Here is a 14,877-nt window from a genome sequence, read left to right on the forward strand (position 1 = left end):
CTATCCACAGTCGACAATAAAGTCTGCAAACAGTAAATGCTAGAGAGAGTGTGGGGAAAAAAGGGAACCCTCTTACACTGCTGTTGGGAATGTAAACTAGTGCAGCCACTATGGAGAACAGTATCAAAGGTTTTTAAAAAACTATATTAGGAATTCCCTGGTGGTGCAGTGGGTTAAGGATCCAGCATTATTACTGCTGTGGTGAAGGTTCAATCCCTGTTTTGGGAATTTCTGAATGCTTTGGGTGGGGCAAAAAATAAAAACAAAAGTTTAAAAGAAACTAAATATAGAACTACCATATTATCCAGCAATCCCACTCCTGGGCAACTAGCCAGAGAAAACCATAATTTGAAAATATATATTCACCCTAGTATTTATTGCAGCACTATTTACAAAAGCCAAGACATAGAAGCAACCTACATGTCCACCAACAGAGGAATGAATAAAGAAGATGTAGTATATTTACAATGGAATATTATTCAGCCATAAAAAATGAAATACTGCCATTTGAAGCATGGATAGACATAGATATTATCATACTAAGTGAAGTAATTCAGACAGAAACAGACAAATATAACATGTGGAATCTAATAAAATAATACAAAATAACATATTTATAAAAAAGAAACAAACTCACAGATTTCAAAATCAAATTTATGATTACCACAGAAGAAACCATGGAGGAGGGAGGGATAAATTAGGAAGATGAGAATAACAAATAATACGCTATTGCATATAAAATAGATACTTATCAAGGACCTCTTATATAGCACAGGGAAATACACTATATGGGAAAAAAGAATGGATACATGTATATACATAATTGAGTCACTGTGCTGTACTGCACTGTACACCTGAAACTACTACAACATCATAAGTCAGCTATACTCCAATAAAATTTAAAACAAAAGCAAAAATTAAAAAAAAATAAAAAGAATAAACCATGGTAGTGACTTTTTAGGTCTTGCCAGTCCATTTCATATAATAGAGACACAAGTGTACTAGATAATTTTTTGTTGTTTTTATTGATGAAAATATGCTACATGTGACAAGTCAGGGATTTAAAATGTCATGTCTGAATGTAGCCAGAGTAAAAAGAACCATTACCTACAGAAGGACAATGGCAGTTGATTTTTTTTTGAAACAATGAAAGCAGGAAGACAGTAGGTCAAATCCTTTTTCAGACATACAAAAGCTGAAAAACTTCATCACCAGCAGCTCCCAAATATGTTAAAGGGAGTCCTTCCAGCAGGAGGAAAATAATAGCAGATGGAACTCTGTAACCACGCATATGAATGAAGAACACTGGGAATGGTAATTATATGTAGGTAAATATAAATGGTTTTCTTATTTTTAAATCCTACTAAAAGATCCTTTGGCTCTTGAAATAATATCAATTTATTGTTGAGCTTACTACAAATGTGAAAGCAAAATGTATGACAATAATAATAGTAGTACAAAGTCCAGGAAAGGAGAAATTAATGTATGCCATTGTATATTTATGGTATACATTAAGTGGGATAATATTGATGACAGGCTGTGAAAATTTAAAATGCATATTATCAACCCTAAAGCAACATGCCCTCCCAAAAGAGGACAATAAAACAAAGATGTACAGAAAATAAACCAACAAATGAGATAAAATTGAGTTATGAAAAATAATCAAAAATAAGGTTTAAAAAAATGAGGTAAATGGAAACAAAGAACAGAAAAATCATGTAATACAGAAGTGACAAGATAATAGATTTTAATCAGATTATTCATAGTTTCAATAAATTTAAATGGTTCAACCATCCCTAATGAAAAATCAGATCTTGTCAGATTGGGTAACAAAAAGGTATGATATTATGTATATCTTGTCTTTAAAAGAAATTTGCATTAAAGACAAAGACACAAATAAGTCAGATGTAAAAGGATGCAAAAAGAGATATGCTGCTAACATTAACCCAAAGTAAGCTTCAGTGGTTTTATAAATGCCAAATTAAGTAGACTTCATATTAAAAAAGTATATTACCAGGGCAAAGGGGCCATTTCATAACTATAAAGGGTTAATTGATCAAAGGACATATTAAATCTTCAATATCTTCGTACCTAGTAACAGAGCTTCAAAATACACAGAGTAAAAACAGATACAGGAGTTCCCGTCGTGGCGCAGTGGTTAACAAATCCGACTAGGAACCATGAGGTTGTGGGTTCGATCCCTGCCCTTGCTCAGTGGGTTAAGGATCCAGCGTTGCCGTGAGCTGTGGTGTAGGTTGCAGACGTGGCTCGGATCCTGCGTTGCTGTGGCTCTGGCGTAGGCTGGCGGCCACAGCTCCGATTAGACCCCTAGCCTGGGAACCTCCATATGCGGCAGGAGCGGCCCAAGAAATAGCAAAAAAAAGACACACACACACAAAAACAGATACAATTGTAATTCTCTTGTGGTGCAGCAGGTTAAGGATCTGGAGGTGTCACTGAAGTGGTTTGGATTCCTGTTATGGCACAAGTTCGATCCCTAGCCCAGGAACTTCCACATGCTTTGGTTGTGGCCAAAAAACAAAAATAAATAACAAACACAACCAAGATACAGTTGAAAAATAAATCCATAATTTCAATGAAGAATTAATAGAAAATCAGTATGAGTGGAGACAAACTGAACAGTATTATCACACAAATTGTTCCTAATTGACATTTACAGAACATGGCACCCAACAGCAGTAGAACATGTATTATTTTTAAGAGCACACAGAACATTTACCAAATTAGACCATAAAACAAGTCTATAAATGTAACACAATTCAAATCAAAGAAATATTTTCTGATTTCTAATGGAATTAACATTAGAAATCAATAACAGATATCTGAAAAATCTTCCAATAATTATAAACTAAAAACTACATATAAACTAAATAACACACTTATAAATTATGGGTTAAAGAAGAAACCAAAATCAAAACTAAAAACTATTTTTAGGGAGTACCCACTGTGGCACAGTAGGTTAAGAATCTGACTGCAGTGGCTCAGGTAGCTGTGGAGGTGCAGGTTTGATCCCTGACCTGGCCAGTGGTTAAAAGATCTGGTGTTGCTCCAGCTGAGGTGTAGATTGTAGCTGCAGCTCAGATTCAATCTCTGGCCTTGGAATTTTCATATGCAATGAGAGTAGCCATAAAAAATAAAATAAAATGGAATTACCTCACTCTCCTTAAAAATAACAAAAACAACTCTCTTTAACAGATTGAAAATGAAAACACACATATCAGAATTTGTGAAATGCAGCCCAAGAAGATTTTAGAGGCCAATTTATTGCAGCAAATGCTTGCATTAAAAAAGAATGATCTCAGATCAATGGCCTACTCTTCTATTTAAAGAAAGTAGAAAAGAGCCAATGGAATCCAAAGAAAATAAGAAGAAAAAAAAAAGAAATAATAAAGAGCAGAAGTAAGATAAAAAACAGAAAATCAATTGAACAAAAAGCTGGCTCTTTGAGAGGATCAATAAACCTCTCTAATAAACGTCTAGCCAGACTGATTAAAAAAAAAAAAGAGTGAATGTACAGATTTTCAATATCAGAAATGAGAGAGGGTAGAGTCACTGTAGATCATACAGATATTAAAAGGATAATAAAATGTTGTTATGAATTAGTAAATCACTAATAAAGTGATAATTTAATTGCACCACAAATAGCAGGCAATCCAAGTTCAGGGTATTGTTAGTTTTTAAGTTGAAAGGAGCCAAGGATCAATTACATGACATTTTAAGTCCCAAAGTTGTTATGTCTAGCATATTTTCATCAATAATAACAACAAAAAATTATCTAGTACCTGAGGTTTGGAGGGAGCTGTGTTCAGCTCTAGGGAACTAAAAGATAAAAAGAGTTCCTTTGAAGTTGTATATTGTGTACATAAAATAATAAAGCACTAAGTGTTAAGTGATAAGGGTCAAATATATACTCTTTGGATTGATAAGAGGGAGTGATTATAAAGGTCCAGGCAGACCTCTGGGAGAAACTGATCCAAATAGTGCAACATTCATGCCATATTTATCTAAGCTTTTAATTTCTGGGTAAACATAAGGCTAAATAATTTGAGAAACATAATGATGTCCCACCCTTGATAACTGGTTAAAACACTTTAAATAAATGATCCAAGCTAATTTCAAGACATAATTAGTAAAAATGTCAAGAGATGGAATAATAAAAAGTAGTCAATAATAGAATGTAATTTTTCAGGCTAATAAGCTAATTCAGGACACATGGCTTACAAGCAAACCAATTTTACAACAAGCCAAGGAGGGAGCAAATCCTAAACTAAATTCCTCTTCTCATGCTTATGCCATAACATATGAGGTTGGGAACAAATAAAAACATGATGACAGGCTGTAAGTAGTCTGTGTTTAAGAGAAACATGGACACTGAAGTTTTCACATAAGAATTCTAAGAGGAATTTGCTCTTAGTAATGCTGGTGAGATCTTTCTCTATTCACTGTTGACTCCCAAGAAAGAAAACGTGCATATTTTAAGGCAAACATTGATCTACTGTTCATGGTAGCAGTTGACTCAGTACCTGAGACCAGCTTTGGAAATTTAGAATTTCCAAACACTGAATTTAAGTACATTTCTTCCCCCTTAATCCAAACATACTATTCCGAAGTCCCAGATTACATGGGCACTTTTTACAAATTGAGGTATTCTAATGCTAACACCTTAGAGAGAAGTCTTTTCTGGTGGCGTAAAGGGAAGGGCTCCCAGGTGCCCTGTGAATTCATACATACCACGTGATCATTCTCTGGAAGAGACCAACTCTCAGGTCAGAACAAGGGACTATCGCTGGCAGGCAGTTCTCTCAGAATGAGGGAGGAGACCTATTTAATTGTAACCAGAAATGAGATTTCAAATAAACTGTTTTTCTTTTCTTTTTTTCATTTTATTTTTATAGGGCTGCACCCATGGCATATGGAGGTTCCCAGGCTAGGAGTCAAATAGGAGCTGCAGCTGCCAGCTGACACCATGACCACAGCAACACCAGATCCGAGCTGTGTCTGTGACCTACACTGCAGCTCAAGGCAATGCAGGATCCTTAACCCACTGAGCAAGGCCAGGGATTGAACTCGCATCCTCATAGATACCAGTTAGGTTCATTACTGCCGAGCCACAGCAGGATCTCCAAGAAACGGGTTTTTCAGTGTACGTACAATGAGTATCCAACCTACTGTAGATTCTTAGGCTGCTGGAGGGAAAGCACTGGATGTGTTTAATTTTATATTTCACTCTTTTAAAAAATTTATTGGAGTCTAGGTGACTGACAATGTTGTGTTAGTTTCAGGTGTATAGCAAATATCTCACTTTTCATCTAATGTATTACTTCAAGACAGTCAGAGGAAATGGCTATGTAACTGATTCCCTGTGGTTGCTGGAATTGAAAGGGTGTGGCTGCCAGTTGACGCTGGGGCAGTCCTCAGCCCCTCCCCTGTCCTGGGAATGTTCCTTCTGCCCACTGTTCCCCTAACCAGAGCCATTTAGAGGATGTAGCCTGGAGAGAGAAAGGTGGTTTGAGACCATCTGGACTGAATATGTGATTGAGCCCATTTAAGGTCTCTGTGTAAACTGTTAAGATTTTGACCAGCCCTGCAAAAAAACGACTCTTGCAGTTACCGGAGACCAGCCTCCTAAGTAAGTAAGTTTCTGTTCTTATTGAAATTGCCACCTGCCAATTAGGAATGATCTGCCTTTCCTTCCATATCTTTTTGCCCTCTGTGTTCTGGGACCAGTTTCAGGTTCCCTCCGGGGAACTCCTGAGGTTTTGAACCAACAGTGGTCACGTTTTTGGTATTCCTTTCCCTTGGCAAAGTACTTACTATGTAATCATTGTTTGATGGACTTCAATATCCAGACATTTATTTTGAAATGATAATCTGAGTTGCCATAAGAATCTGCTATAATCTGTCATAGAATTGCTGATTTCAGCTGTCCTTGTTTCCTGAGGTCTTTTTTGCATTAGACACCCGAGTGTCTACATTTTAATGTTAGGTGGTTCTGTTGGCTTCAAAGCAAGACTTGATGGAGAAGCAGTAAACTGCCATTGGATCTTCTTTCTAAATATTCTGTTTGATTCAATTGTTTGATCTCAGACAATTAATGAGGAAAGTGATTTCTCTGTTTTAGTGAGTCTTGGTGCACAGAGATAATTGTATGAATATATCTGTGTAGGTAATAAAGTTTTAAAAAGTCATCCAACGTTACTCAACTATTGGTGTACAAAAACAATATTCAAACAGCTATTTGTAAAAAATACATTTAAAAACAAATCCTTCAACATTGAAAGGGTTGCTTAAATGATTCCATCTGTTTAACCTTGTAGCCCACAAAGACAGAACTAACATTGTAAGACGCAAACCTCTACTTTATTTACAAGGCACAGGCAGTACTTACAGTTCACTTGTTAAGTGTCAGGAAATATGCAAAGCACATAGTAAATATTAATTCATTCCAGTCCTCCCAATAATACTGTCAGGTATGTATTCATGTCCTAATTGCAAGTGAAAGCTAGAAAAAAGGCTTCTAGAAATGAAGTACCTGATATGAAGCAGAACTGAAATTTGAACTCGGGTCTGTCTGGATCCCAAGGTTTTAACATTGTCTTTTATTGGCATTCGGGTCAGTTAGGGCTGGGATTCGGTGGGTACTAGTTTATTGCTTAAATGCTCAGGTGATATGCTAGGTTTTTAAAACCTTTCACATAATATGAGTAGGATTAATGAAGAACAATCAAAATTCTTTATGTTGTCTGTGCCACTAGTTATTAATAATGTTCAATTCCCAAACATGAATAATTCCCTAAACTGATTTTTTATAGATATGGTCAAGATGAAACAGAACTATTGCTTTAAAATGGAAACTTTAAAAAATGTTTAATCACCCAATTTACTTCCTCTCATTTATTTGCTTTGTGGCTTAATCTAGAAATTTCTCTATTACTAACTGGATGATACTTAAATGCTATATTTTATAGAATGAAAAACATAACTCCTAGAAATAGATGCAAATCTAATGTTAGTGGTATAGTATTTTTTCGAATATTAAAAACAGATCGACTAGAGTTTCTTAAAAGAGTGATTAGAGAGGGACATTCAAAAAAGAATAAAAGGCAAGTCCTCCAAGTTCTTATTCACACCATTATATTTTATGAAAATTTAGTATTTCAGAGGACTGTTACAAATTTTATTGAAATCTGTGTTTACTAATTTAAAGTTTGACCATTGCTGGTAGAGTTTTTACCTGTATCTGCTTTTGTGACATCTGCTGGCAATACCTGGTATTACAGTGGTCCATAATTCACACTTAGCTGCCTTCTCCAACTCAGTACTCACTTATTCAGATAATACCAATTGAATTCAACTTAAGGAACTTGGTGAGTATCCTTGACTAAAGAAGTGGTATTATAATATGAGACTTGATTATAGAAGAGGTTGAGGAATTATTAATTTAGCATATTATGCATGCATTTTCTTTCTGGGCTTAGTAATAAAGGAGATAATAAGACTTTTTTTTTTTCCTCTGAAAACTCCAAACTCATCTCATGTAAGAGTGTTTTATGTATGGTTATACTTAACTATTGACAATTGTCAACTATTCCCCCTAGTGACAATAACATTACTCAGATGTTCTCTACAACTTGATAGTTATGTGATAAAAGCTGTGCATCAGAGGAAAACGTGAAAGGATAGAGTCTAAATCCATATTAAAAAGAAATGGACTGTACCTAGATCCCCACCAGACAGTGGGCACATTGTGGAAACAGAATGCATGAGCAAACTTTTTATATTACCAGAAATCCATTTATCCACAGTCCCATCAGTCAAATTCAGATACTTGTTGCCAGCTCCAAGATTTATAGGTTGGAGCTGGTTTTTGAAATTGCTTTGTATTTCCATTTAACAGCCAGGGCAGCAGCATGTTAAAATTTTGCCTTGGTCTCCTTGGAGCTTATTTATAAAGCTAATTTGTCTCCCTGGACATTTTTTTTCCCTCTTTCTCTCTTGTTCAAATGCCAGCTCTAGGCTTCTAAACCATTACCCACCCACCCCCCTTTTTTTTATCCCAAACATAATACTGCCACAGACAATGTCATTGCCGGACAGTGATAATTCCGATGATGTAGTCCTCCCAGGCAGGATACAAACCATCTTGCCTTCTGGCCGGAGATGGATTCACTGCCGTCCCTGCAGATACGCAGGCACACACACAGATCACTGGGAAGTACACATTTACTGTACTGCGTGCCGACTGCCTTGAAGAAACTGTAGCTAACCACCTTATTAGTATTCTTGCCTCCACCGTGTCTCACTTGCAGCATCAGAGGGCTGAGCAAAATGCAGTAGAGCAGGGACAGACACGGCTCTGGCAATCATCTAAATGCAGGCTGCCGAGGGTTGGGGGTGGGGGATGGAGCACATCAAAATGAATAACCTTGCCGTAATCCGGGGGCACCCTGCAAGCAGACACCTCTGCTGACTGACCCGCTCCCGGCTTGATGAATCTGCCTGGGGGAGAGGGATCCGGAATGTACCTGGTCCTGGGGGCCCCTGTGATTTTTGGATGTTCTTTTGATCCTACACCAATCTGGGAAGGTAACAGTGAGCGGTACCATCTGCAGCACACAGCGGCTATTGGAGGTTCCTACTGACAGTTTCATCACACGGGTTTGTGTGAGTGTGTGCGTGTGCGTGTCTGTGAGTGTGGGTGCCTGCTTTTGCGTGAAAGAACGTGTGAGGGTCCGAGAGGATATGTGTGTTTGTGTGATAACCTAAGCAGGTATATTGTAGTATAGATTCCAACAGCCTGAAAATATTCTCCCGCTACTTGGGCTCCGAAGCCCCCCAGCTTTCACCGCCCCCTTCCCTCCCCATTCCCCCTTGTTCTTCTTTTTGCCTTTGATGAGTTTTTGGCTTACTTTTTGGCTGAGTCTCTTGGACACGTTTTTTTGCTGGTGCTAGAAGATCAGATCAATGGAACCTTTGAAAACTGATTATGTTTCTCCTGTGTGACTTAAAAGAAGAAAATAGAGTAGTCCAAGATAAACTAGAGGATTTTAAATTTTCGTGGTGAACTTTGAGGATCCATAAAGAAGGTAAGTCACAGGACTACTTAGATCCTGGTCCTTGCTTTCCTGCAATGTTTGTGTTTTCCTGTTTGTTTTCGGAAATCCATAGGCAGTTTAGAAGCGCATTTTTAGAGACTGTAATGTTCAGAAGAACTCTGTGTGTGGCATTTAGGGGCTATTTTCATGCCAAGGAGATTATTTCCATTTGTATAATCATCCCCCCATCCTTCCTCCCATTTTTATACCTTTTATTTATCTAATCTTTTCACTGTGGATTCTGCATTTATGAAATCTGCAAAAATTGATTTTAGGCTTCTCCTTCCTTGAAATACTCTTTAAATTTGAGGGAAAAAATCGGTAAAGCTACTGGCAGAGGCTCTGAGTTACAGGCAAAAGCATATCTGCTGAGAGACGGAGGGTAGGGCTTGGGGGTGCAATCCTGACTTTTATGATAACTTAATAGTAGACTTCCCCCCCCCCACCATAGCACTTATTATTTTTTGAATAGTTAAATTGGCTCTGGAGAGTAGCGAATGTGTGGAATACAGAAAAGCTGTTTCAAGAGCTCTTAATTGGAGCAGATGAAAACAAAGTGGAAATTGTTTAGTATTTTGAATGTTTCTTTTTTGCACTGATTCTGTTGCTCTTGCATCTCATTAACCTTTCTGGGTGCAGTGTCCCCTGATTAAGGCCAGTGTCTCTCATTTTGGAATACATACCCCCTTTACCCTGCACGGTCTCTAGAGAAGGGAATGTGGCTGCAAATTGCCCTTAATTGTCGACTCTTGGCTGTGAAAGCAAGCAGACAGGCATCAGGAATTCAGGTGACTTTAGTCAAACATCTTGCCTAACTCAGTCCCTTTCTGTGTTTCCTTGGGTTAGCTATGCTTTTCTCTTTTTTCTTTTCTTTTTTCTTTCCCTTTCCTTCAAAGTGAACTGTAAGTAGTGCCTGTTTCCATTCTGAGGTTATTTAATTAAAGCAAAATACCTTTTCATTGTGATAGCATCTGTGTTCCTCTATCTGTGAGTATTTTTATCTCTGCATTGGCATCACTTAGCTTCTCCCAAGAAATCAGAATCACTCATAAATAAATGTCTAAAATGCCAGGACCCCAAGTGGAAGCAAAAGAGCTTTAGTCAAAGCACATGAATGGTTTATTCTAAAAGGGATAGTGATATTTTATGGAATGCTAGTCAACTCCAACTCTTACTGTGAACAGATTCATGGAAGAGAGGACAGGTACATTAACCAGGCAGAGGCAGCACGCATAAGTGTTTCTTCTCACATCTGTGTATAGAGAAATGCTGTGAATTTTAATGTGAGAGATTTATTCAGAGACAGTTGACGGGGTCAAAGATTTATAAGAGCATCTAAGTTGAGAGATGTCAAAGATCATTTTCAAGTCATTAATATTATTTCTTTTTCCTAAAAGGGTTTTTTTGAAAATCCCGAACTAAAAAGAAAAAAACAAAAAACTTAGAGATGAGATGAGACTCTGGTATTGCCATGGGCTATCCTTGCCATCTATTTGATGTTTTTGCTTAATGATATTCATGAAACAGTTAAAAGAGTGCAGCTGTTAAAGGATCCCTCCCCTCTCCATCCTGTAACTGATACCTACTCCACACTATCCTCTTGGTAAAAAAAAAAAAAAAAACAAAACACACAAAAAAAACAAAAACCACCTAGGGGTAAATGCTTTCCTGTCAGTGTAATTTATGATGTCTTTTTTGTCAACTATTTCTACTCTGGAGATTTTCTTCTGTTTACTCATAGATGCCAGTTACATTTCCCTTATCAAGAGTGGAGCTTTTATCATTTTAAAATGACTTGAAGGTAGGAGAAATCCCCACTAAAATTTTGTTTTCCTTCTGGAGCAAACAACCTGGGACTCATGAATGCTGAAGGCGAGTGTAATATATCAACAGGAGTTTACTGTTCTGTGGAGAGAGCAGAGCCCTGATGCTCTGGGGGCCACTGGGTCATGTCAGGGAATTGGAGGTTGCCCAGACTCTGCCTGGACAATCACCGTTCTTTAGACTGGTCAGCTCTTCATTACCTTGCAGCCCTCGACATAACCAGTACCAGGTACAGAGGCCAGTATTTTACATCCTGTGTTTTGTGTTAGGGCTGTTCTGCAGAAAGAGAAGCCCTCCAAAAATGCCGTTCTAGAAGTTGGCAAAGTAGTGCCTCTTTTTATTGAGAGTATTTCATTTTGACTGTTCTTCCTCCCATTCACATTCTCACCCAGTGTGGGTATATTTAGACTTGGGGTGTTGGTAAAAATTAATTGCATAGATTTTTCCTAACACCATCTTTAAAAAAATAAGAAGAATAGCATCTTGGCTTTTGTGTATTTGTGATTTAATCATTGTAATGAGTGAATCTTCTAGCCATAGCAACCCTTGCATTATCACTTATTTTAGGCTAATAATAGAAGTGGGGTACATGCCAACTCAGGCTTTTCTGATTCCAGCTCATGCAATAAGCAGAGCAGCTCCCTGCTACCTCCAGGGTTTCTGCTGGTACTTGAGCAGCTGTAACTTTGTATCTTTAGTATCAACTCAGGTCAGAGCAATGGTAAACAGTTTCCCATCAGAATGGGCTCCAAACCTATGGCTTTCTTCTGTCTTTTCAGCTTTGTTTTGTAATAGAGAGTGTTTCACAGTTTGACAGGGTTGGTTTTTCTTGCTTAGTGAGATCAGAAAAGAAAGGAAAAGGAAGGAGGCTTTCCATCTCAGTTGAAGTAACATGTCGGAGTTGCCAAAGAAAAAGCTGAAATTCCCTAGAGGAAATAGATGCAGGGTTATATTTTTAAAAGAGTGAATTGGTAAAGGGTTGCCTTGATTTTACTTGGGGGAGAATAAAAGGAATTCCAATTCCTTCTCTATTTAATTCCAGTCAGTTGGCCAGCCTTTCTGTGGGTCTTTGCTCAAGTGAGCCAACCAGGCCCAACATTCTCCAGAGTGCTTCTGTGTTTTTAAGACCCAGGGCACTTAACACATGAATGGCTCTTTCCTTCTGTAACAAACGGAGCTGACAGCTGGAAAACCAGATACTGAGAACCTTTAAAGGAAGGCTGAAAGATCACCCAGTAAGTTGAAGAACAAAAAGGAGCACTTGGAGCTCAGGCCCTCCTGGTGGGTGAGGACCCCACCAATGAAACCTGAAGTTTTGATTGCTGAGTCATTACAAGGGCCTGGAGCTGTGTGTGAGCTCCTATGCTGAGATTGGGGCTAATGCTGATAGCTGAGACATCAGCCTACAGCAGAAGATGCTGACTCCTGGGATGAAGGAGATGCATTCCCTGTTGACAGATACAGGTGTGTGTTCTTGTATTGTTTTCATCATTTAAAACCACCTCTCAGCATCCCCCAATAAATTACAAAAGAAAAGATAGAGTCATTGAAGTGCAAATGAGACAGGGGCTTTGCAATTGACTAAAGCAATTCACCCAATTATCTGTATTGACCTTTGGGACTCAGTGATCCACAGTTAAAATGGAGGGTGGGGAAGGGTAAAGGCTGGAGTCAGAATCTGGAGAAGGGAAAAGATACCCTGGATTGAGACACAAAGTGTCAATCAAGCATTGATATTGCTACTTAATGGTAAGTCACTTAAAATCTCAGAACCCCGATTTCCTACTATGTAGCTTGGCAAAAAACGTTCATAACTCATAGTGTTAGGAGGATTATGATGAAATATTGCAAAATAAAAATTATTTGTAATTGTACATTGCTATGGAAACGTAAGGTAGTATATTAGTGATAACTTCATATATGGTTCAGACTCTACAAAATAGTGTCACCAATAAAATTTTAAATCGCTAAAGAACTGGTCTTTTCCTCATGATGGTAATGAAAATTGCATAGTTTGGGTGTTTCTCATGTGTGTTGACCATGCCTCTTCTCAGTAATTTCTGTGGTATAGTGTTAGTTACTTGTGGGTTTGTGTGTGTGTGTATATACATGTGCATATGTACATGTAGGTCTTTGCATGTAATTGACAAATCTGGAGGAGGTATAATTTTAGAGTCATGAAAAATCAAAAGTCTCATCTTTTCTTTGGGAATACACAGATGCTTACAACGTTTGTGGGTTTCAGAAAACTCTTCTGCACCAGGACACTATTGACTAGAATTTGAGTTTGAACTTGGAAGTTGTATCAGTAGGATATTTATTTGTAGTAACAGCATTGGTCATGATTGTCACACTGAATTACATCTGGGGGAACAGATAGACCTGGATTAAATGGCCGAGTTGGAATAATGATGGCAGGAGAATGTGGTAGTGATGAGAACTGGCTTTGGAGTTGGACAGATTTGGGGTTTGATACCTAATCTCTTAGGGCCTCAGCTACCTAATCTGTAAAATAGGGGACAGTCAGTCATTCAGAGGGCATTTGTGATGAAGGAATAAATGCTTGTATATATAGTCCTTGGTAAAACCCTTGACATGAAATTGGAACTCCATAGGTAGTCTATAGATAGATGGATGGATGGATGGATGGATAGATAGGCATAGTCCCTTTCCTCTCTGTCTGACTTAAGAATTAGACAGCCCATGCTAATTCAGTGTACTTATGTAACTGATGCAAGTGGGTAAAAACCCCCAATGTAATCTGAGAGCTAAGTAGAACTGGAGAGAGAAAGCTAGATTTCTGTAAATTAGCTCATTTCATATACCACAGTTTCATCAGATCCTTTCCCAGAGCAACCAAAGTGCCCTTTCCAGATGTCACCTCACTTATGCTTACAACTTCTGAAATGATACTGAATGTAAGTAGCAAGAATCATGTGCACACATCCGTATGTGGTTGCAGAAACACAACTCAGATGTCATCAAGCAGTGTTAACGCTGCTCTTTATCTAACATCTTGATTTGTTCACAGTCAATGAAAGGATGAATATTTATTAAACCCCTACCAGGTGCAAGCACTGCCCTCATTGCTGTGGGGAATGGAGAGGACTCTTCTGCTCTTGTCTCTTTGCTGCAGTTCCTGCATTTGGACGGGGTATTCTGCAGTCTTCAAAGCTACCTCCTAAAATTTGAACTTGATAGTTAAACAGAATTAAGCTGCTTCTGCCAGGTTCTGACCTATCTGGGGCTGTGTCATTGTGTATGACCTTTATTTAGTTCAAGAACATATTGCAAAAGATGTAAAAATCCTTGTTCCTATTAATGTAGCTGAGCTGAGCTGTCCATGAGGAGTCCAATTCTGCTTTGCTAACTCTGCACGGCTGGTACCACTTGACCCAGGTATTTCTGTTCTGCAAAGTCAGCCTTTCCCTGTTGATGAAGGGAGCAGGGTTTTGTCCTTTGGTTGTGGGTTCTTTCTATCCTTACAGTGAATGGGTGAAGTCTATTTTATGGCTTGCTGAGAAAGAAGACAACATGCTTGCTTCCTGCATTTTAAGGCCCCATTCCTTACAATCCAAATCTCATAGAGTGGGAAAGAAAAGAGGAATGTCAGTTGGTCAAAACAACAAACCAAGTTCACTGGCCTCTACCATAGCCTCAAGTGCCAGGATTCATGGTTAGAGTACTGCACGGAACTAGGAAAATTTCCTGTGCGATATACTGCAGATTATGTTGCCAGCACACATTGAGAGAATACAATAAATTAGAATGAATTCTGTCATATAGTCAACAAATATATTCAATATGCTGGGCACTGTGCTAATAAGTAGGTTAGATTTTTTTCTTCTACTTCTCAAAAAATTTATAAAAATTATTTTTATATTACCGATAAAGCAAAAAGTGATTCATTTCTTTGCTCAAAATACCTGTTCCCATT

The 14,877-nt window shown here is 38.1% G+C and overlaps 1 protein-coding gene across 24 annotated transcripts in view; it reads left to right on the plus strand.

Moving 5' to 3' along the window:
- Positions 1 to 8,356: 8,356 nt before the first annotated feature.
- The window catches only part of LRRC4C (leucine rich repeat containing 4C), a 1,222,625-nt gene continuing 1,216,104 nt past the window's right edge, over positions 8,357 to 14,877 (plus strand). For 21 of the 24 annotated variants that reach the window (XM_085011418.1, XM_021085261.2, XM_085011406.1 and 18 more), the window contains exon 1: positions 8,357 to 9,107. The gene's annotated coding sequence lies outside the window, so the exon portion shown is untranslated. The remainder of the gene's footprint in view (positions 9,108 to 14,877) is intronic. The other 3 variants (XM_085011411.1, XM_085011421.1, XM_085011425.1) reach the window with 1 other exon arrangement.

Source organism: Sus scrofa, chromosome 2 (assembly GCF_054392235.1).
Source record: "Sus scrofa isolate SSC_HxYL_T2T_F1_AM1 chromosome 2, Sscrofa_HxYL_maternal_Yorkshire_Landrace_v2.0, whole genome shotgun sequence".
Classification (NCBI taxonomy): Eukaryota; Metazoa; Chordata; class Mammalia; order Artiodactyla; family Suidae; genus Sus; species Sus scrofa.